General features: G+C 50.2%; 1 long non-coding RNA gene across 1 annotated transcript in view; it reads right to left on the bottom strand.

Moving 5' to 3' along the window:
* Positions 1-591: 591 nt before the first annotated feature.
* The window catches only part of LOC137759591 (uncharacterized), a 55,096-nt gene continuing 34,735 nt past the window's right edge, over positions 592-20,952 (bottom strand). The window contains exon 3 of the long non-coding RNA XR_011073115.1: positions 592-773. This is a non-coding gene — a long non-coding RNA (uncharacterized lncRNA). The remainder of the gene's footprint in view (positions 774-20,952) is intronic.

Below are 20,952 nucleotides of genomic sequence, written 5' to 3'. Positions count from 1 at the left end.
TCTAGAGCCCGTGCAGCCTAGAACCCGCACACAGCAATTACTGAAGCCCATGCGCTGCAACTACTGAGTCCACGTGCTGCAACTACTGAAGCCCTTGCACCGCAACAAGAGAAGCCACCACAATGAGAAGCCTGCGCACCGCAACGAAGAGTAGACCCTGCTCGCCACAACTAGAGAAAGCCCACGTGCAGCAACGAAGACGCAACGAAGACCCAACGCAGCCAAAAATAATAAAATAGAAAATAAACACACAAAACTTTCATACTAGAAAATACACTATAAAAAGGTTAAGAGACAGACAAGAAGAAGGTATTTCCAAGCCTATAAAAGTGACAAATATTAGTGTGTGGAATATTTAAAGATTCCCTACAAATCAGTAAGAGAAGACAAACGAATAGAAAAAACAGGCTAAGGATATGTAACAAGCAATTCACAAGATTTGTAAAGGCAAATCAAAAACATCTGTTTATGTTCAAGGTTACTAGTAAGCAGGAAGGTAGTTAAAACAGTGAGATACCATTTCACACCTATCATAGATGCTAAAATTTTGAAGTCTGTAGATTAATTTTTAAAGAAAGAAAAAATGTAAACTGTGCAGCACTAGTTGTTTATTCCAGTAACAGAAGGTAGCAGGCCTGCAGGGAGCACTTGGGTCTCGGCTACTCAGTCCAAGTTGTCCAGGAGGCAGCAGCAGCAGAGAGCAGCCCAGCACGCGGCCAGGGCCGCCTGACACCCGGTGTCGTCCATCTTCCTTTCCCGCTCCATCACGTACACTGGGGGGCAGGGGAGGGGCGGGGGCGGGGAGAGAGAGACCCAATCAGAGGGGACTGAGCAACGGTGTCCTATGCTGCTCGAGCACTTAGCACAACCTGTGGAGACCTGTTCGAGGTCTCCCTCTCTCCCCAGACTGTCAGCTCCGTGAAGGCAGAGCCACGCTACCTGGTTCCCTGCTCCATCCCTGCTCCAGTGTCTGGCCCACATCAGGTAGTTTCCTGGATGTGTGAATGAAGGTGACATCTGCTCAGCAGCTGTCAGAGCACTGTTTCCTGCCACCTCCCCTTCCCCAAGCTGACTACGAAACCCAACCCAGCACTTTACTTGACTCATCAAAGTGATCCAGTTTGCAGTGAGGCCTGCCCTACAGCCTGATGTGGCAGGGACTGGCTGAAAGCTTTACACATTATCTCATTTAATCCTCACAACAGCTCTGTTACTATCATTTGTAACTCTCAAACTCTGTTTGCAGGAGTGTGAATTGGTAGAAACCCCTTTGGGGGAGCGGTGGCAGGGAGGGGCGGTGCATAGAACTTTGACCCAGAAAATCTGTATCTAGGGTTTTTCTACAGAAATAATTGTCCCGTTGTTCAAAAATGTGTGTACATTGTGACTGCTGCTGTATCAAAATAACCCCAAACTAGCAACAACCTTGATGTCTGTCACCTGGAGACTGATTAGGCAAGCTAATGCATACCATAGGATAGAATACTAAATGGCCATTAAAAAGAACGAGATGGTTCTTCCATGTTGCCAGTGAATTAAGCAAGGGATAAAAGGTATATTGTACATTGTGCATTGTTATTTTTGTACAATTAAAAGGATATATATACACACACATACACATACAGATTTCTGAAAGAATGCAAGAAACAAAGGTCAGAGTGTGGGAGGGGTGGGGGCTTTTACTCTGCTCTGCATTTTATATTTTTCTCAAATCCAGGCTTGTCCGGTTCCAAAGCCACACTCAAAGCCACTCCTCCACTGTCACTGCCAGGGTCCTGTAGGCAGGAGGGAGGGCTGTCCAGTTTCAGCAGAGCTCGGACCTCTTCTAGCCTCTGCCACAGTGCTAGCTCCAGGGGCTTTCTTTGGGGGCAGCTGGCAACCACTGATCTGGGCTCCCTGGCGGCACTGGCCTCAGTCCTGGATGCCTTCCCCAATGTCACAGTTACCTACTGACCCCCCTCGGCCCAGCTTCCCTAACCTGTGCTCCCAGTTATGTCGCTCCCTTCACGCCCTGGCCTGGCCCCTGTGACCTTCAGTTTCACCCATCAGATTTGCCTTCAATGCAGTTCTGACTCCCCTCAGGCCTTGCTGACTCAGCCCTGGGCACACGCTGGGATTCCTACTGGGCAAACCTGGCAAGCAGTAGCTGTATCAAATCACCACTCCTCCCCGCAAGGAGCTCGGAGACCAGAGGGTCCTCGCGCTGGTGCAATTCCTAAGACTGAGCCCCATGAGCCAGAAACACTCCCACGCCAGGTCCCCAACAGCCCCACTTGCCAGGGTTCCTTCTGCACTCCTTCCCTCTCCAGTGACACGAGCTGGTGGCATTTCCCAAACCAACCCCAGCCTCTTCTCTTCCTCCCCTTTGGGTTTGAGCAGGTAGTCAGAAGCCCACTGGAGCCTGGTCCTGCAGAAAGAGGGCACCAAGGAGCAGGTACAGTGAGTCTAGCCTTTGCAAACCCCTGGGGAGTCCATGGTCCGCCAGGGGCCACCTTCAGGTCCCTCACCACCCCCCACCCCGGCTCCCCTCTCTCCCTCACCTGTGTGAGCGCCAGCATCATGCCCTTCTTTCTCCTCCCACTTCCTCAGCAGAGCCCCACGCTGCTGCCGTCCGCCCTACCAGCCTGTTCCCTCAGCAGCGCTGTCGGCAACTTCAGTGCCTTCGCACCTGACCCTGAAAGCAGCGCCCGCCCCAGCCCTTGGCTTTCTCTTGACCCCAGCAACACAGTCACTGGGCTCATCCTCCACTCCTTCGTCCTGGAAGTATCCCCTCCACATTTCTGCTCTGCCTCTGGGGCCCTCCAGCAGCACCCCAGAGTGCTGGGACGTGGGATAGATGCCTTCTCACCAAGGCACCTGCCTGCTGCTCCCAGACTCAGCCCTCATCACCCTTTTCCTCACCATCATTGGACTGAAGTCTATAGATATCCCTGCACATTCACAGGCAGAGAACACACTATGGTCCCATTTCATAGAAGAGGCAACTGCATGAGGGAAGGCTACGTGGTCCGTCCAGAATCAACTAGAAGGTAGCACCGACACGTCAGTTTCCTGGCTCCTCACGCGGCACACTCCCACTGTTCTACACCTACCTGCCCATCGAGTCACTCCTTTGCTCAAAGACATCCAGGCTCCTCCTTCCTACAGCGCTTTCTCCGTGGCCACCTAGACTGTTCAGCCACGCTGCATGGATCCCATGGGTCTGTATCCAGCCACGTTCAGCAACCCCGCTACCGAGCTCTACCTATAAGGGCCTCGGGCACCTCGCAGCCAAATTCCCTTGCTTTTGCAAGACTCAGAGCGGATCTACCTGCCCCCACGAGGAAGGCTGCTTGTCAGCAGGCACAGCCCAGCCGTGGCTCAGCGAGCGTCATACCGCACTAGAGCACCGGAAGGTCTCCTGAAAGGGAGTGGGGCCAATGCCTCCCCTTCACGAGTCAGGAAACCCAATTCCAGGCGCGTGCACAGTGTGAAGGCTGGTACTTGGCTAACTAATAATCCAAAGAAAAGTATTCATTCTATGGGCTGAAATTCCTCTGGGCTTCAAACACGGAGGCCCGTATTTGGTGGCCACAGAACTCTGGTCTTTGTGGAAAGCAGGGTGAGGACAGCTTTGCCGTGAGGAGGCAGGAGCCCACTTAGGGCCGTATTCACGGAGCAGAGAGACAACCGCCTTGAACCCCAGTGATGCTGACGGCTGCAGCGGGCAAGGTGTGCATCAGCACATCCCTCCCGCAGGCAGAGACCGCCTAGCACAGACCCAGCCCGCGCCCTGCGCCCTACCCGACAGCACACAAAAAGACAACCCAGTGCAGGGGGCACTGGCGGTGTTCTCAGAAAAGCTCGTCCCCATCTCCCCAGCCCTCCCTCCTCCTTGCTAAAGCGGCCCCAGAGGCTCCAACAACTCTTCCCAGGAACCCGAGATTCAGCAGGAGGGGCGGTGGGATGGGTAGGCAGTGGGTTGTCAGCAGAGTCTGGAGATGGGAAGTTCGGAGAGAAGCAGGGAAGAAACCCTTCCCTACCTGATACTGCTGCCCCAATCCAGGTCACAATTCCCAAAGACACACTGCTCCAATCTAGTGGGAGGCACCACAATTAGAATTTAGGAACAGAGATTTTAATAAGCCATACCAAATTGGATTTAAATATAGGCTCATCTAACTCATTGGCCATGTAACCTTGGGCAGGTAACAACCTCTCTTAGCCTCAGCTTCCTGTGCTGTAAAATACGAGTAACGTCAGTAATCTGTACCCCACAGGCTTGCTGGGAAAATGAAGAGATCAGGCATGCAAAACGCCAACAGCACAGTGTCTAGCACATTGTCAAGTGTTCAATAAATGCTCACTGGTGTTATTACTGTTATTCAAATGAGTGACTCTCAGGCAGACCCCTCCCAGGACTGACTAAAGAGCTGGCCTAAACCGGCAGAGAGAAGGGGTGGGGGGCTCACCCGGACTCAGGGGAGAAGCCTCAGAAATAAACAAGAGGCCAGGAGGCAGAGTCATAGGCTGTTCTGGAAGCAAAGGGCCTGCAAGGTCATCTAGCCCTTCACTGGGCAGAGGCTAACAGGTCCAGCGCAAGGGAGGGGTGTGCCCAAAGCCACTATGAGGGGAGGGGGCAGATGAAGAGAGCCAGGCCACCTCCAGTAGCGCCACAGCAGGAGGACGAACGACTGCTGGAGGGAGAACTGCCAGCAACTCCGGGCCCTGCTCTCACCCCAACTGCCCGTGCACACGCGTGTGCGTACACACACACACACACACACACACAGTCTCTGTCAATTTTCCTTTGGCCTCAACCAACCACATGGTATCAGAGCCCAGGTTCAGGGTCGGGGAGACATGGTTACGTCTTTGGGAAGTGTGACTCTGGAAACCTCAGGCAGAGCCCAGGACAGGGGACGGGGAGCTGATATACTGAGCCTGGGACAGAAGAGGCACCCGGTTAGCATGGGAACAAACAGGACAACAGCACAAGGGCTATAACCCGAGGACCAGAGACAGACCTGCATCCTGACTGCCAGGCCCATGCCTAGTGACAACCCACCCACCCGCTAAAGACCTGAAGGCTCTGTGGCACCGACCCCAGCAGGAAAGCCCACCGTGGGTTTCACAGTCCCTCCCAGACCACCTGCTAGTCCTCAGCCTTCCCGTGCAGAATGTGACACGTGAGCGGAGATGCCTGCCTGCCTCCCAGATCCGGCTGTGCACCCTTAACAGCCTCTTCCTTCTCTCCCTGCCAGAGAAATGGCTCACCCGCCCCAGGGCAGAGAAGTGTGCCCTCTCCTCCAGGTCAGCTCCAGAAATAGCTGCCTGATTCATTAGCTCCCAGGGTTTAGGCCAGAGATCTTGCTCCAGGTTGGGTTACTATGTGAAAGGCTCTTCTTCCACACCTCACACAGATCTTTCAGATCCTCTGAGAAGCATCTAATCTGCTGTCTGGCAAACTCCTCCCTTCATCCTCCAGCATCTAAAACCAAGCCCAATAAGGCGACCATCAGGGGACTAAAACGGCGGCACAGTACTAAGCGTGTACTAATGCCACGTGCCAGAGCAGGAGAAAGCAACAGTCAGCCCCGAGAACAGCAGAAGAGAAAAGCAGCAGAGGCCGCCCTCCTCCTCCTCTGCATCGCTGACAGGACAGGACCCACCACCTGGGGCTCAGCGCATCTCCTCCGAGAAGCCTTCCTGACCTGGCCCAGCCCATCAAGGATCTTTCTGACTCTGAATTGCTGCTATCACACTATCATTACAATCATTCAAAAACCTTAGTCTTAGAAATACCAAGCAGTCCTTAAGAAGAATGCAGCACCGAGACAGAGATGGGCCCGAGGGAAGTCCTTAGATGAAAAGGGGAGGCTACGTGTACAGTACGTGTGGTACAGGGCCCAGAACAGAGCCTGGGGGTGAGAGCAGGAGCCTTTCCCTTTGTAGGCCGGCAATGCTTTCTTTTTACTTGCGGCACTGGAAAAGACAACAGGACTGCCTCAGAAATGGCTAGTTTATCCTCAGGGTTTCTAAATGCTGTAACTAGACTATGAGGTCCTCAAGTGCAGGGTGCAGGTCTTCTCCCTGTGCTCCCATTTCTACTTCCTAACCCGTCTGACAAATACAGACGGGTGCTGGCCAAAGGAAGTCTCGTCCAGAGGTAGAGAGACCCATGCATGACAGGACAGGTGAATCCATCGAAAGCCCATCGTCCCCCAGATGTGTCCACCTCACCAACTACCGAGGGCCCTAGGGCTGGTTCTAAGCTGGTGCAGGGAACACCAGTTCTTGCAGCAACTCCAAATGCCAAGGTATTTCAGAAAAGTATTTTACTTTCCCAGGAAAGAAATGATGTATAATTCTAATAACGTTAAATGTTGTGTAAGAACTGGATGAAACGAAAACAGATGACAAGAATCAGCAGACCTGGGGGGTAACACCACACCTGCCCAAAGCTGCTGCGAGTAGAAGACAAGTGACCTCAACATCCTCAGTTGTCAGTGGGCTCAGGGTTTCGGGTCCCAGGACGGAGCCAGGTCTGGGGACGAGACCAAAAGACCAGCCCAACTTGGGTTAGGAGGGGCAAAGTCATCAAGAGCCTGCACCCCTGGGAGCAAGCCGGGTGTAATGAGGTGCACTGCCTAGTGTCAGTGCCCACCACCGAGTGACAAGGGTGCCTCCACAATCACAAGGAAGTGGCCAGCTAAGTGTAGTCAGTGACAGGTAATACATAAAACTGGAATTTTAACATGCTGTGAAAGCCTATCAATTATCAAAATGAAGCCTGATGTTACGAGTGACCAGTGGTGGTTATGTTGGAGTCTAAAATTAGGCGGTGAGTAAAGCTACCTTTTGGCCTGTGAGTCTAGCCCTCAGTGGAGAAGGGTGAGTCATCAGAAACTGACCTTCAAAAGACATCCTGCTCCTGTGCTTTACAACTCGTACCCAAAAGAATTGAAAGCAGGTGCTTGAACAGGTATTTGCACACCCATGTTCACAGCAGCATATTCACAACAGCCAAAAGGTGGAAGCCACCAAGTGGATGAAAGGATAAACAAAACACGGTTTATACATACGATGGAATATTCTTCAGCCTAAGAAAAGAAAGAAATTTTGACATTTGCTACAACATGGGTGTACCTTAAAGACATTTTGCTAAGTGAAGTAAGCCAGTCACACAAGGACAAATACCGTATGACTCCTGTTACATGAAGTACCTAGAGCTGCCAAATTCATAGAGACAGAAAGTAGAAAGGTGGTTGCCAGGGACTGGAGAGTGGATTTATTTTTTAGTGGGTAAGGAGTTCTAGTTTGGGATGATGAACAACGTTGTGGAGATGGATGGTGGTGATGGTTGCACAGCAATGTGAATGGACTTAATGCCACCAAACTGTACACTTAAAAGTGGTTAAGGGCTTCCCCTGGTGGTGCAGTGGTTGAGAATCCGCCTGCCAGTGCAGGGGACACGGGTTCGAGCCCTGGTCTGGGAAGATCCCACATGCTGCGGAGCAACTGGGCCCGTGAGCCACAATTGCTGAGCCTGCGCGTCTGGAGCCTGTGCTCCGCAACAAGAGAGGCCGCGATAGTGAGAGGCCCGCGCACCGCGATGAAGAGTGGCCCCCACTCGCCGCAACTAGAGAAAGCCCTCACACAGAAACGAAGACCCAACACAGCCATAAATAAATAAATTAAAAAAAAAAAAAAAAAAGCCAAGAAGTTTACAGTGAAAATATGAAAGATGCCCAGGGGACAGGACATGAAGTAGAAAGACTCAGACAAATTTGAGCTGTATGATAATATATAATAAAAGTTAAAAAAAAAAAAGTGGTTAAAATGATAAACCCTACGTTCTTTCATCCTCCGCTTATTCATGAGGATTCCAGACATATCAACACCCTGCGGGGAAAGAGATATGGGAGCTTTGCAGGAGGCAAAGCTCTATAGGCTGGTGGCTCAGGGACGTTCTGTCCCAGCAGCTGTTTCAGTTCTCCTGGGTTGGTGATGCGATTGATCCCACCGGGCTGCCCTGGAGGCCAGACAGCTAGACGCCCATCACAGCCATCCAAAAAAGGAGGTCCGCTCTGTCTGCCAGGTGCCCATCTGCCCTCCAGTCCGAAGACCCCTCCAGACCTCTCCAGCCAGACCTCACAGAGGATGTGCTGAAGGAGAGAGAAGCTGCTGTGGTGGCGGGTACTCTGCTCAGGCTCCCTCCCACCCCACATGCTCACTTCTCATTTCCCTGACACAGCCAGCCCTGCAGGGGAGTCCGGGATGAAAGACACGGTCCCTGACTCAGGCAGCTCACAAGACACCTTGGAAAGAAGAGCCAACGACATATCTGAGGAAGTGCATGGTGACATGCCATACTGGGGGGCGGGGGGACCAATATTCAACAACTAGAATTCAGAATCAGGACAGGGCCTTTCAGAATGAGCTAAGGAGAGAGGAATGTCAATCCTACTACTGCCCTGTCCTTGTTTTCCTTCCTTTATAAGAAAATTTAAAGAAACGCTGGCTAGTGAGCAGCTCACCCAGAAACAGGCAGCATTTTAGGTTGGCCCAGGCTGTGCTACAGCCCTGGCTTCTCCTGACTGATAGAGTCATCATGGCCTGACTCCGCCTGCCCCAAGGAGGGAGCGGTGGTGATGGTGATGAACTGCACGATCTATTATTTCATACCCTGCTAAGTAGCAGGAAAGACGCTTGGAACCAGGGAATCACGGAAACAAAGCAAGGAGAGAAAAGGTAGGAGTAGAACAGAAATAGACTCAGAAGCCTCAAACTCCCACTGTCAGCGGCCCCTGGATATAAGACAACAACTGCTATGATTTTGGATGCTAAACAGAAACCAGGAAAATTATTTTTCTGGTTTCAGGCACTGGGTTACAGAAAAAGGTGGAGAGGCTCCTTTGAGGGGAGCTGGCTCTTTGGAATGGGCCCAGATGGGCAGAGATCACCACAGAAGTGGCTGCTGGGTGCTTACAATTAGTGCCCCGGCACAGACAGGCACAGGCTGCCCTGCCATCGGCAATATGAGCCTGACTCACATTGAGTGCCGGCCTCAGGAGCCTCATCCAAATAGGTCTTGCTGCATTTTCTAACAAGGCAAACACCACCATATCGCTTTTATTGAACACAAAATGTGTCTTTATCTTAGGTATACAGACCACAACTGGCTTCTTTCTGCACGTACCAGGTTCCTGAGTTACTGATTAACAGTCCTAGCAGACACATTTATGTAAAACGCCCGAGGTTGTTTTCTTCCTCCTTGGTCAAGCTTAATTTGGCAGACAGTAAAAATAGCTGTATTTTCACCTGAAGGCACCCCAGTTTAGAGCCCTGGTACACGGTGAGCTCTGAGGGAGGGACGGGACAGGAGAGCCACTCTCAGTGAGCGTGGTGGGCAGGTGATTCGAGCAAGGCACACCTGACTTGTAACGAGTGCGCCCCACCCCACCCTCTGCCCCCTGAAGCACACCACCCACCACTTCACTGCGCCAAAGGTCATCCTTGTAGATCTGGAAAGACCTGTGGGGGGGGGGGGGGCCTGGGCTCCGCCAAGCAGTCCCCAACAGTCCCTGCTGTTCTGTAACACCGCCGCAAGCCACCCAAAAGTCAACCAACTAAGGGTCCTGAAAACTACCACCACATCCACTGAGAATGGCCATTTGGCAAACGTGAGGCCAGAGACTTCCCCAGGGGAGAAGGGGAGGCAGGGGCCTGGCCTGCAGGGCTGTGACTAGAGCTCTGTTAGGCAGGCAGGGCTGGAGTTCAGGAAGACAACTTCCTTCCATGGTCAACTCTACTAGTTCCAGCCAGCTTGTCACTGAAGCTGAATCCAAAAACAAGTCTCCAACAGCAGGACCAACCACCTTTCCAGTGAAACAGGAAGAGACAGGCTAATCCTTGCTATGAAAGGCTGAGGTGGGAAACTAGGTGAGATTAGCCTTGGAGGTGGAAAGGGTACACAGGGAGCCTCCAACATGTCAGGAAGGACGGAAGGCAGCTGATTGCTCCCCATCCACTGAGCAAGGTTCAGCTGCCCAAAGCGGTGGGTTTATTTACAGCCCCGCCAGTTTGGAGAACGGAAGGGCTCTCAGCAAACTCTGAAAGCCCGGCACACTTGGCCTAGGGCTCACTCCTGCCTCCCTGCTGTCGTCCTCCATCAGGAGCGCCCCTGAGATCACAGCACAAACAGACCCCAGCCTCCTAGCAGCTCGCCAAGGAACACCGTGGAGATGAGGAGAGGTGGCTGTAGGGTCGTATCCCCCGGGGTCCACTCTCAGTGCTGCTTTGAAGGGTGACAACCTCTCCTAGCTTCAGTTTCCTCACTTGTAAAATGGGGATAATAATAGCACCTCTTCTGTCACTGGGTTTTTGGGGACTTAATGAGTTAAGCCACATAGGCCAGTGCCCAGTATACAGCAGGCTCTTGGTTTTTGTTAGCTGCTGTTGTTACTCCCAAGACAGAGACCTGAAGGACAGAAGGCAGGACTCCCTAACTGCTGAGACACCTGGAAGCAACATGGGCATTATGTAAGGCTGCTAGCAGAGTCTATAGACAGTTTTTCCTTCTACACAATGAACTGAGGTCTTTTTGAAGAACCAACAAGTGACAGGGAAATAGGGTAAAAGAAGCGTCTGTTTCCCTTAGGTACTGCCGGGCCACCTCCTGTGGATGCCAGGCTGCTGGGCGATGACCCAGGAGGGCCGGGGGCACTGCCTCCTAATGAGGCACAACCTCACAGCCATCCCAGTGACCCGCCCCGCCACGACAACAGCTGGAGCTGGCGACCACCAAGAATCCTTCTGCCAACCCCTCACCCTCCCTACCCTTCTCCCAGGCCTGCTCAGGGGAAAGGTCTTGCTCAGGAATTCCTTTTGCTCTCCAAGACGAATTCTGGTGACCCTTAGCTCCTGATTCTACCTGGATAAAAATGCTGAACACGCCAGCGTCACTCACCACGCCATGCCCCTAGTCTGGCACAGGGCACTTGGTAGGCCTGGCATATAAGGGACATGGAATGAATGAGTGAACGAATGAATGAGTGAATGAACGATTTGTCTTGCACCTTTTACCTCAGTTGGAAAAGCTGTTTCCAGCCTACCTTGCGAGCAAGCTGCAGATACAGGCTTAGCTGGCTATTCTCTGAAGCAATGGCAAAGCACTATTAAGAAAAAATAAGAAGACCCTGTCAGTCTTAAGTTCTTAAGGAAGGGTGTCACTCCCACTTCTGTCAGTTTAAGTCCTTCAAGAGATCTTGGCTCATCCAGAACTTTCCTGAAATGGTTGAGGGCAGTCCCTGGTATCAGGGCCATCACTCTATCCCAGAAGGGATCCATGTGACTAGGAGATCATCTTGGGAAAGAGTGAAGCAAGCAAAAGCTCAGGGGCCCGAGCCTGGCTGGGCCAGGGAGAGTCGGCCCCACAGCCCCAGAAGATACTTTCTCCAGAGGGCCCTCCTGAGAGCCTTTCCTTCAGATCTGTAGGCTTAGGGTACTGTGCCCGCAGCCTTGAGGAATTCATGGTTACCCATGGCTGCCCAAGAGTACTTGGACAGGGCTTTTTTGGGGGGAGGGGGCGGGGCCGGAGAATACTGATCCTTTATGAACTACCCATGATACACCTATTCTCAGAAGCAAAAGTCCATTTTTACCCATTAAGAACAACTCGAAAAGAATCTTGCACGCTCCAAAATCCTCCAGGCCGACAAGGTATCCCAGGCTACCAAATGGACTCATTTCAGGGTTAAATGGAAAAGTTCAGAGGGAACCAAGACACTACTAAAAAGTAAGGCTAATGGAAATGTTTTTTTTCCCCTAAGGAAAATGCAATTGAAAAGCACTGAAATCTTTCCTAGGCTATTCTCAATTTATGGTCTTTAAGCCGGTTGTGTCCCTGGGAAAAGGTTCTGATGCCTGGGACACCAAGAACAAAGCTCTCCACATCACCGCACACACCCAGGTGCAAGCTCTAGGGGAAACGTGTGTGCGTGTGCATGCACTTGCGCGTGTGTGGGGCGGCGGTGGGGATGCCCTTCTCCAGCTTCAGAAAGCCTCTAAGGTCTAGGAGGCTGAGGATGCGTAAGGGCACCCTAGGGAGTGAGCCACCTTTTCCAACCAGGATCCTAGCTTGGACACGCAGCACGCCACTGATATAATGAGAAAAAAGCCACTGAGGCCAGCAGGGGAACAAGGAGGGAAGCAGTACTGGCCTCTCAAAACTAAGAGTTACAGCCCTGACGGCACATAGCAGCAAGCTTCCTGGCTGCGAGCTGATAAGGCTTTCCAGAAGAGTGGGTAGGAAAGTCGGTATTTCCTGGAGGAGGAAGCCACTCCCTCAGGGAGCCAAGGCAAGTGTCCAACAGCAGAAGGGCAGGGCAGGCTACAAATACTGTCATGGTCCACTCACTGGCCGGTCCCAGTGGGTCTCTCAGCCCCTGCCAGAGCAGCTCTCAGGGCAGAAGCTGGGTCCTCTTCATCCCTGTAGCCCCCAAGGTCCAGCCGCTGCGGATGCAGGTTCACTGGGCTCGGGGGCTGAGCTTGCTACACCTGGCATAGTCCACTTCGGTAAAATACATTTCCCTCAAGCTGTCTGTGGCTCGGCTTCCTCACCTGAAAAACGGAGACATAACACCACCGACCTCTTGGGATTGTTATAAAGATTAGATGATTTAACGCCTCGAAAAGCAGCACAGTGCCAGGCACAAAGTAAACAGATAATACATTATAAGTATTATTGCTGCTGTAAAAAAAAATAAATGGCTAGAAGAAAAGCACTGTGTATTGTAGAGCGGGGGGGGGGGAGGGGGCGGGGGGGGTGCTGGGGGCGCCCAGCATGAAGTCAGCCGCGTGAGACTGACATCTGCAATGGAGACTTCACCGGAAACCACTGATTGCCACTCGCAAGACTCACATTCTACGGGACCAAGATGCAGCTGAGGGTACACATATTGATGAATTTAAGATGAAGAAAAAAACCCCAAACACCCAACAACACTTTTACGTAGCATTTATATTAGCTGCACATATATCTCCTGGACAGAGATGAACATACTAGTCAAATTTCAAAAAAGGCTGCATCATAAAAAACTAAACACAGACCAAAAGATTTATACAAAAATGTTAACTACTGTCTCTGGATAGCAAAAGAATGGGTATTATTTACTTTCTATAAAGAAGAGATATTCCTGTAATTTAAAAAGTAACTCCTGTAATTTAGAATGAAGCCATGTTTTTCTGTGTGAGAACCCGGTTGTACCCCAGGACTAGTGGCCTGGGGTACAGCAGAGCTGTGCTAAATCAGGGTTTGGAGAAAGCCACTCTTCTGGCCCCTGACCATGCTGGGCGTGGTCCCCACACTAGTGTCAGTGAACGCTGGGCTAAGCCCTCGTCTACAGACACCAGCCCTCGCCATCTTCATTGTCAGCATTTTAGTTATGATCATCCTGTGTTGCGTCCCGCTTTTTGGAGCGTCTCAGCTCTGGGGAGCCACAATGTAAGCGGAATATAGATTTTTCCCCTGCGGCTGACCACACTGACCACGGGGAAGCGGGTGCCCATGGGAGCTGGGCCACAACGGCTGGGGTTGCAGGCAGAGCCACATGGACTGTGCTCGGGCCCCGGGCCGGCCTCTCGGCACAGCTAATGCCTCACTGCCATTTGGAAGGACGCATCCTAGGGAAAGGCCCCCGCAACCCTAGGTGACCTCACACTCACAGGGCGGTCCCAACACCACGGTCCTGGCTCCAATCCTAGAGACGACCTGATCTATCCCACCTGCACCTTCCAGTTTCCCTGGATTCCTTTTACCCAAAGCAGCCTTCCTTTCCTTGCCCACCAAACCAATTTCCTCATTGTTTACATCAACCTAACTTTAAAAAGCTTATGCGAGATGTGAATGAAAGGCATTATGTCAAGTTTCAAGACTGGGTAAACGCAGTACTAGAGCAGAAAACCTGGGCTGCACCTGGGGGGCGAGTGGTCTGGGAGCAGGGTAGGACTTCAAACACCCCTGTTTCCTGGGCCAGCCCGGTCCAGCCCGGTCCAGCCAACTGAGCACACTTCCCTGGCCAGCTGAGTAAACTGGATCTGCAAAGAGCAGCTGCCCTTTCATACTCCATTACCCCTGAGCGCTGGGCAGGCCAAAGCTTTTGAAAAGGCAAAAGAGAGTGTTTTACATGAAGCGTTTGACCAAAACAGGTTGTGTCTCTATATCCAAGAAGATGGAAAAACCCAAGGCCATCTTTAGGAGCCTATGGTCCCCCAGTGTCCTCGTGACCAGACTGTCTTCATGGGACGCCAGTTCCCAGACCTAGTGCAGTCACAGGGCAGGGGCCGGGGGACAGGCGAACGGGACTTCATCTAAGCGCGGGCCTAGCTAAGCAGATCTATCAAGTTAAAGCCTGAGGTCACAAATACGGGGAATGAGAATCAAAACTGGTGCCAAGAGCCCAGTTCACTCACTAAAGGCCAATCGAATCTGCTTTTGTGAAAAGAAAGGAAAAGAGTTGCAACTGAGTGTCCCAGAGAGCACACGTCATACTCAGAGAGCCCACCTCTTCACCGCTGTTAACAATGCACATTATTATTAATATTATATAAAATATTATATATAAATATTATTAATATTTTGAAGTATTTCAAGGGTATTTCCTAATGGAATGCAAATGAGCATGAAAGTTAAGAATACAATTTGAACCAGACAGACCTGGGTTCAATTCATGGCTCAGCGAGTTACTCTTTGACTTTAGGCCAGTTAGTTCACCTCTCTGAACCTGTGTCCTCATCTCTGAAACAGGAAACCACCAAGACCACTGTATGGATTAACAAAGATCATGTACACAAAGCACCTGAACAAGATCTAATTAGAAACAGTAACATTTATTTAGTGCTTGGCACTAAATTACACAAGGCATTTCACAATTGTTGAAAGAGTGAGTGGTGAGATTCCAAGGAAGAAAGGAAGACAAAGTTAAAAAAAAAACAAAAACAAAAACTTCTACTCATTTATGGGAGGCCCCATGACACATGGAAGCATGTCAGGCTCTGGGTCAGACACCTGGGGAACCATGGGCAAGACATTACAGCCTCTCTAAGACTCAGGTTCCACATGTGTAAGATCTGGGATAACACCACTTACCTGGAAGGACTATTGCAAGAATTGAAGCCATGTCCATAAAGCTCTCAGCCCAGAGCTGGGCACCTCACTAGGTGCTCAATAAATGGTAGTCACTGAGGAGCACAGGCTTTGGCGTTAGATTGGTGGGTTTGAATCTCAGCTCTACCACTTCCTAGCTGTGAGACCATGAACAAGTTTCACGCTTTCTCTGCTTCAGTTCCTTCATCTATACGACGGGGATGAGAAAAGAGCTACCTCAGAGGGTTGTTCTCAGGACCAAATGAGTTAACACATAAAAATGCCTGACACACCATAACCACTTGATAATTACTAGCTCTTTTATTTAACTATTATTTATTAACTATTTGACAATTAATAATTAATATTAAATGTTCAAAAACTTAGACCACTGGCTTCAAACTCTTCTTGTCCTCCTGGTTTTAATCTAGGAATTGGTATCAAACACCCACATTCTCCCGTCCCACCTGCAGAGAGGCTCAGAAACAAAGCCTCTTACTGTCTGTCCAGTAAGAGGTCAAGAGGGAATTCTTTATAGCTCCAAGTTCCCGGAGCCTTCTTCCTGGGCAGGCCACCAGAAAAAGTCATGAATTTTTCAGCTGCTAGTGAAGCTGATTAGGAAGGCCTCTTCCTCCACTGGGCTCAAAAGCCCAACGTACAGTTTTCATTATGAAGACTCTATCGCAATGGTTCTCAAAGGCAGGTTCTGGGCCCCTAGGGAACATCTGGTAATGTCTGGGCACCATTTTTGGTTGTCATAACTGAGCAGATACCACTGGCATTTAGTGGGAGGAGGCCAGAGATGCTGCTAAGCATTGTACAAGGCATAGGACGGCGCCCCACTCCCCCCGCCAAAATTACCAGGCCCAAACGTCAACGTGCTGAGGTTGAGAAACCCTGCCTTATAGGAAATTTGCTTATGACAAAGTAAGTGGGGGGGAAAACAGAATACACAATGGAATCTACACTACAATGGCAGCCAGGTGCAAATGACACGTGCACATAAGCAAGAACTGCCTAGGAAATAAGAACACAAAAAAGATTTGAGTTGATGGGGTATCTGGACTATGAATGGGAAAACATTTTTTTTTCTTTGAGAGTTGTTACTATGTTTAGGGGACCAGACCATTCAGTGGAGGCAAAAATGACCCAAAGCTGCATCTCTCAGTTCTGATAATTCCCATACCTGTGACTGCCAGTATTGCAACAGTGCTCCACACTGAATATTCTGCTCAGAACCCAGACCAAAAAATGAATAACGTGAGGGAGTGAAAAGTAGTGCAAAACAGTCTTTTCTGCAAACTCAAACCCAGAGTTTAACACTTGAAAAAGCTTATTCCAGAAACTCACCCTGTCTTCTCTCCTGCGTATCTTTATTTTTTTAAACTTTTTATTTTATATTGGAGTATAGTTGGTTAACAATGTGTTAGCTTCAGGTGTACAACAAAGTGATTCAGTTATACATATACATGTATCTATTCTTTTTCAAATTCTTTTCCCAATCAGGTTGTTACAGAATATTGAGCAGAGTTCCCTGTGCTATCTTTAAACTTCTCATCTTCAATCACTCAACAAGTAGTTACTGAAGAATCAAGTGGTCAGTCAAATTAGACAAGGTCTCTACTATCAGAACGCTTTCAGACAGTGGTGGAGACCGTAATTCTCTAACTAGAGCCAAGGCTGTAAAATTACAAACCCAGAGAGTACTATGAAGGACAGAAGCTGACCCAGACCGGGGTTGGGGGTAAGGTATCACTCAGCATCGCTGAAGTGACACAGGAGTGAAATGGGAAGGATTAATAGGTTACTTGTACTGAGTCAAGAGAGGTGTGAATTTTCCAAGCCATATAGAGGAAACACCATTTGCAAAAGCCATATGGGAGGAGAGGCCTGGTGAGGCTGAGGAACTGAAACAGAATCTGCTGGCAAGGCTACACCATGAAGGACCTCTCAAGACCTTTTGGAATGTTGGTCTTTATTCTAAGAATAATAGAAAACCATTAAGGAGGGCAAAAGAAATGTTTGAGCCCTTAACTTGTATAGGTTCTACTCTGGCACGCCCAAGCGTTAGGTGAGGAACTGCTTCCACCAAAGCCTTTTCATCCTCAGGTAAATCAAAACCTCTGGCCTATCACATAGAAACCCAGGCTGGTAGCAAAGCCTCCACTAAATGGAAGCCAGTAGACCATGACAAAAAGTAAGAAGGAGCAGTTTCCCCTCCAAAGCAAGAATCAGCAAGCTCTAAGCCTGATGGGCCATGAAGGTCCCTGCCCTCCCTGAGATAGGGAAAGGGGGGCCCCGCAGTGCTGAGAGAAACAGCTGGGGTCAGAGCCCTTATCAAGAGCCACGCATCCCAGGAGGACCCCATAAGCAGCCCGCCTTCTCCTAGTTGAGGGGCCAAGTTCAGGCTGGATCAGACCACAGGCAACCGTCCCATTTGCCCCCAGTTTCTGCGCCTTCATCTAGATAGGCCCTGAGGTTTCATGCTTTCTGTAGATCTTTCTGGAAGCACTACTAACTACCAGCTACTGTGCTAGGTCTGGGAACCATACTGTCTCCCTCTCATATCCCTTCCTTGCTCGTCTTTCTCTTCTTCCTCCCTTTCTAGAGACCTCCCTCCTTGTGGCCACTGGGTCTGTCTCTCTTCTCATAGCAAAGAGTCTACGTGACCAGACCTACTTGCTGAGTCAGAAACCACAAGTTTCCCGATTCTGACAGGGCTGGCTGAAGTTTTAAAGATGCTGGCCCAAGCCCATGTGAGACATAAGGGCACTTTTCCAAGGAATTCCATGAAAATGCCCTTTGGGCACTAGAAGATTCAACTGAACGTCCCAGAATGTGTGCTAAGAGATTCAAGAGGAAGGACGAAGGTTAAATGAATTAACTGAACAAAGATCCAAGTGAGGATAAGATATAAAGAAGTATTTCGCAAGACAGTCAACTCTTGCCATGAAGAAGGCAGAGATCAGGATAAACCAGGAGACCAAGAAGGAAGCAGCACAAGGTAGGCCAAGCACGGACCTCGGCCAGACTGGAAGGCAGCAACGGGGCAGAGCCCTTGGGCGCTGGCACCTATCCCGGTGGTGGAGCCTCTGGGGCACTGTCATAGAGAACAGGCTCTCAGGTCACACATGGTGTTAGAATGTTTGCTTGCCACTTACTAGCTCTGACCTTGGGCAAACTCTTCTTTTGAAGAGTAAGACCCACCTCATAGAGCTGTCACGCTAATTAAATGCTGATGGATATACAGTGTTCAGCACCAGGCATGACACAGCAAAAACTCAGTTAGTAGCAGCTCCTTAGAGCCACTCCCAGGATTCTGTACAGAGGACATGAGGAGGAACAGGGACCCAAGGTAAGGCTGGAAGTAGACTGCTGCAAAGACACCTGTGCAGGCAGAGGACATTGGGGGAGGGGACACTCAGCCAGTCAGCACATACTTGGAATTGAGTAGTGAACATGACATACGAAAGTCCCTGCCTTCAAGGAGCTTACGTTCCAGCAGGAGGAGAAAGGCAGCCAAGGGACATGTGAACAATGTGTTGGGAAGAGAAAAGAGGTGGGCATAGCGGGGAGAGTGTGCCAGGCTGGGGTGCTTGGTTAAATGGGGCAGAGGGAGAGGGGAGGTGGTTGGAAGGCCTCTCTGACTAGGTGACAGCTGAGCAAGAACCACGAGAGGACACAAGCCCAGTCAATTTCGGAGGAGAGGGAAAGGGAATGGCAAATACCAAGGCCGTGGTAGGAATGGGGCGGCCTGTGAAGGTGGAGCAGTGCATGGGGGCAGCCCGCTCATGGAGGGCCTGGCTGGTCCCCCTAAGGACTGGCTTTTACTCTGCGTGATAAGGGAAGCCTCTCGAGGGTCTGGGGAGAAAACAGACAGCAGGGGGCAAGAGCAGGAGGAGGGAGACCAGTTATACGGCTACAAACTGCAGATGACATGACTTTGGAGTTGTCAGTCCCCACGGTTGCCTCAGACGTGTGGGGATTCTCAGGGTAGATCAGGAATGACCCTCAGCAACTGGCTTCCCCACCTTTCCCCTGAGGGCTTCCTGTCTTCACCACCCTCATCCAACCACAAGCAAAAATTCAGAAAAGTGGTGTGGGCCAAGGGAGGGTGCTAAGTCCTTGGTTGCCCATACGCTCTACGTGGTATATGACTTTGTTTTCGCTTCGCCACAGTCCTATAATACCAATTTTACAGATAAGGAAACAGAAGCTCAGGGAACTGGAGAAACTCCACCTAGATTCCTAAGCCAATGCGGCTTTAGGTGGCACCAGGCAGTGTCCTTGCTGAGACATTCTGTCATCTGATGCCTGGCAGAGAAAGAAGGTATTGAGCTGGACTTTATCTATGCTGAAAGTCTTCCCAGGGCAATGACGATGCCTGATCGGAGTTTCTGATGAAAAAAAAGCATAAAAGGCTCAAACAAGCCAAGCTGTAATTCCAGACCTCAAGCCAATTAGCCAGAGATGCCACACCGTTAAACTCCTTTCTCGTTTATCCCTGTGCTGAGCGATGAGAGCAGTGTCAGACACCAAAGGGCGTGTGCAGGGGCACCATGCCATGTTACCAGCCGGCACTCTGACTGTGGACTGAGGAAAGGCCGCTCACAGCATCTTGCTGGTTGGCCAGTGACCCGGCAGGGCTCTCCTGGAACAGGTGCTCCCCTTTTGCTCCTTCAAATTACAAAGAGCAAGAACAGGGGCACTTTTTTACAGGCTGAGAAATCCGGTTCAAAGGCCAATCAGGCTTCTGAACTCCATGGGGGCATCCCAAGGACTCTGCTGAAGCAGAATTCATTTTATTTTACATCAATACATTGTCAGATATCAGTCCTAACCCAGAAAAATATGAATAAAACCGCAGTATCTGGACTCCCAAAGAGTTAAATAGCAAGGGAAGGGGCTCAAAGGGAAAGGGGACCGGACATGGAACCACCTTTCAAACTGGTGATATTTCCATCCATCCAGCAAATATTTACTGAGCATGTACCACGTGTCAGCACTGTTCTAGGTTCTGTGGAAGCAGAGATGAAGGAGAGAAAAAATCACCTTCAGGAAGCTTACAAGGGGAGGCAGGCACACTCAAAGATCGGGGAGGTTAAACAATCTGCCCAGGTCCTCGTGTTAGTAAGGGGATTTGAACCCAGCTTTTATCACACTCCACTTACCTGTCTACTAGGAAAGTGGTACCCTGTTGTAACTACCAGGTTTTTGTGTTTGTTTCGGTGGCTGGGGGGCAGGGCGGAGGGAGGAGGCAGAGGGAAGGTGTCTGGGAATTGCTGTGGAATCAGTGCTGGATCGCAGCAGCAGGCCATAAAGAAGAAATGCATTTAGCTTGGAATCAGGACTTACATCCTAGTCAAAACACGTGGACCCTGGGCAAGTCACTAAACCTCACTGTACTTCAGTTTTAGTATCTCTAAAAAGAGGGATTCGGCCTAGCAAGGAATGGTAAAATGGCCTCATCTTACCTAACAATTCAAGCCTCACTCATAGCGGCTGCCTAGGATCCTTCGGTAAGGAGGATTCTGAAGCCAAATTTGGGGCTGAGCAGCTAGAGCCAGAATTGATGAGTGATGTCTGCCATGAGCTCGGAAGGGTGATCAGCTGAGAACTCTTAACATTTCCAATGATTTGAGGTATCTGAGTGGGAGCCATTTCAATTTTGGTGAGAGAATTTACTTCTTTTTTTGTTTCTTTTTCTTTTTTAAAACATCTTTATTGGAGTATAATTGCTTTACAATAGTGTGTTAGTCTCTGCTTTATAACAAAGTGAATCAGCTATACATATACATATATCCCCATATCCCCTCCCTCTTGTG

The sequence above is a fragment of the Eschrichtius robustus genome, chromosome 2 (genome assembly GCF_028021215.1).
Source record: "Eschrichtius robustus isolate mEscRob2 chromosome 2, mEscRob2.pri, whole genome shotgun sequence".
NCBI lineage: Eukaryota > Metazoa > Chordata > Mammalia > Artiodactyla > Eschrichtiidae > Eschrichtius > Eschrichtius robustus.
This window is presented reverse-complemented; position numbering and strand designations above follow the sequence as displayed.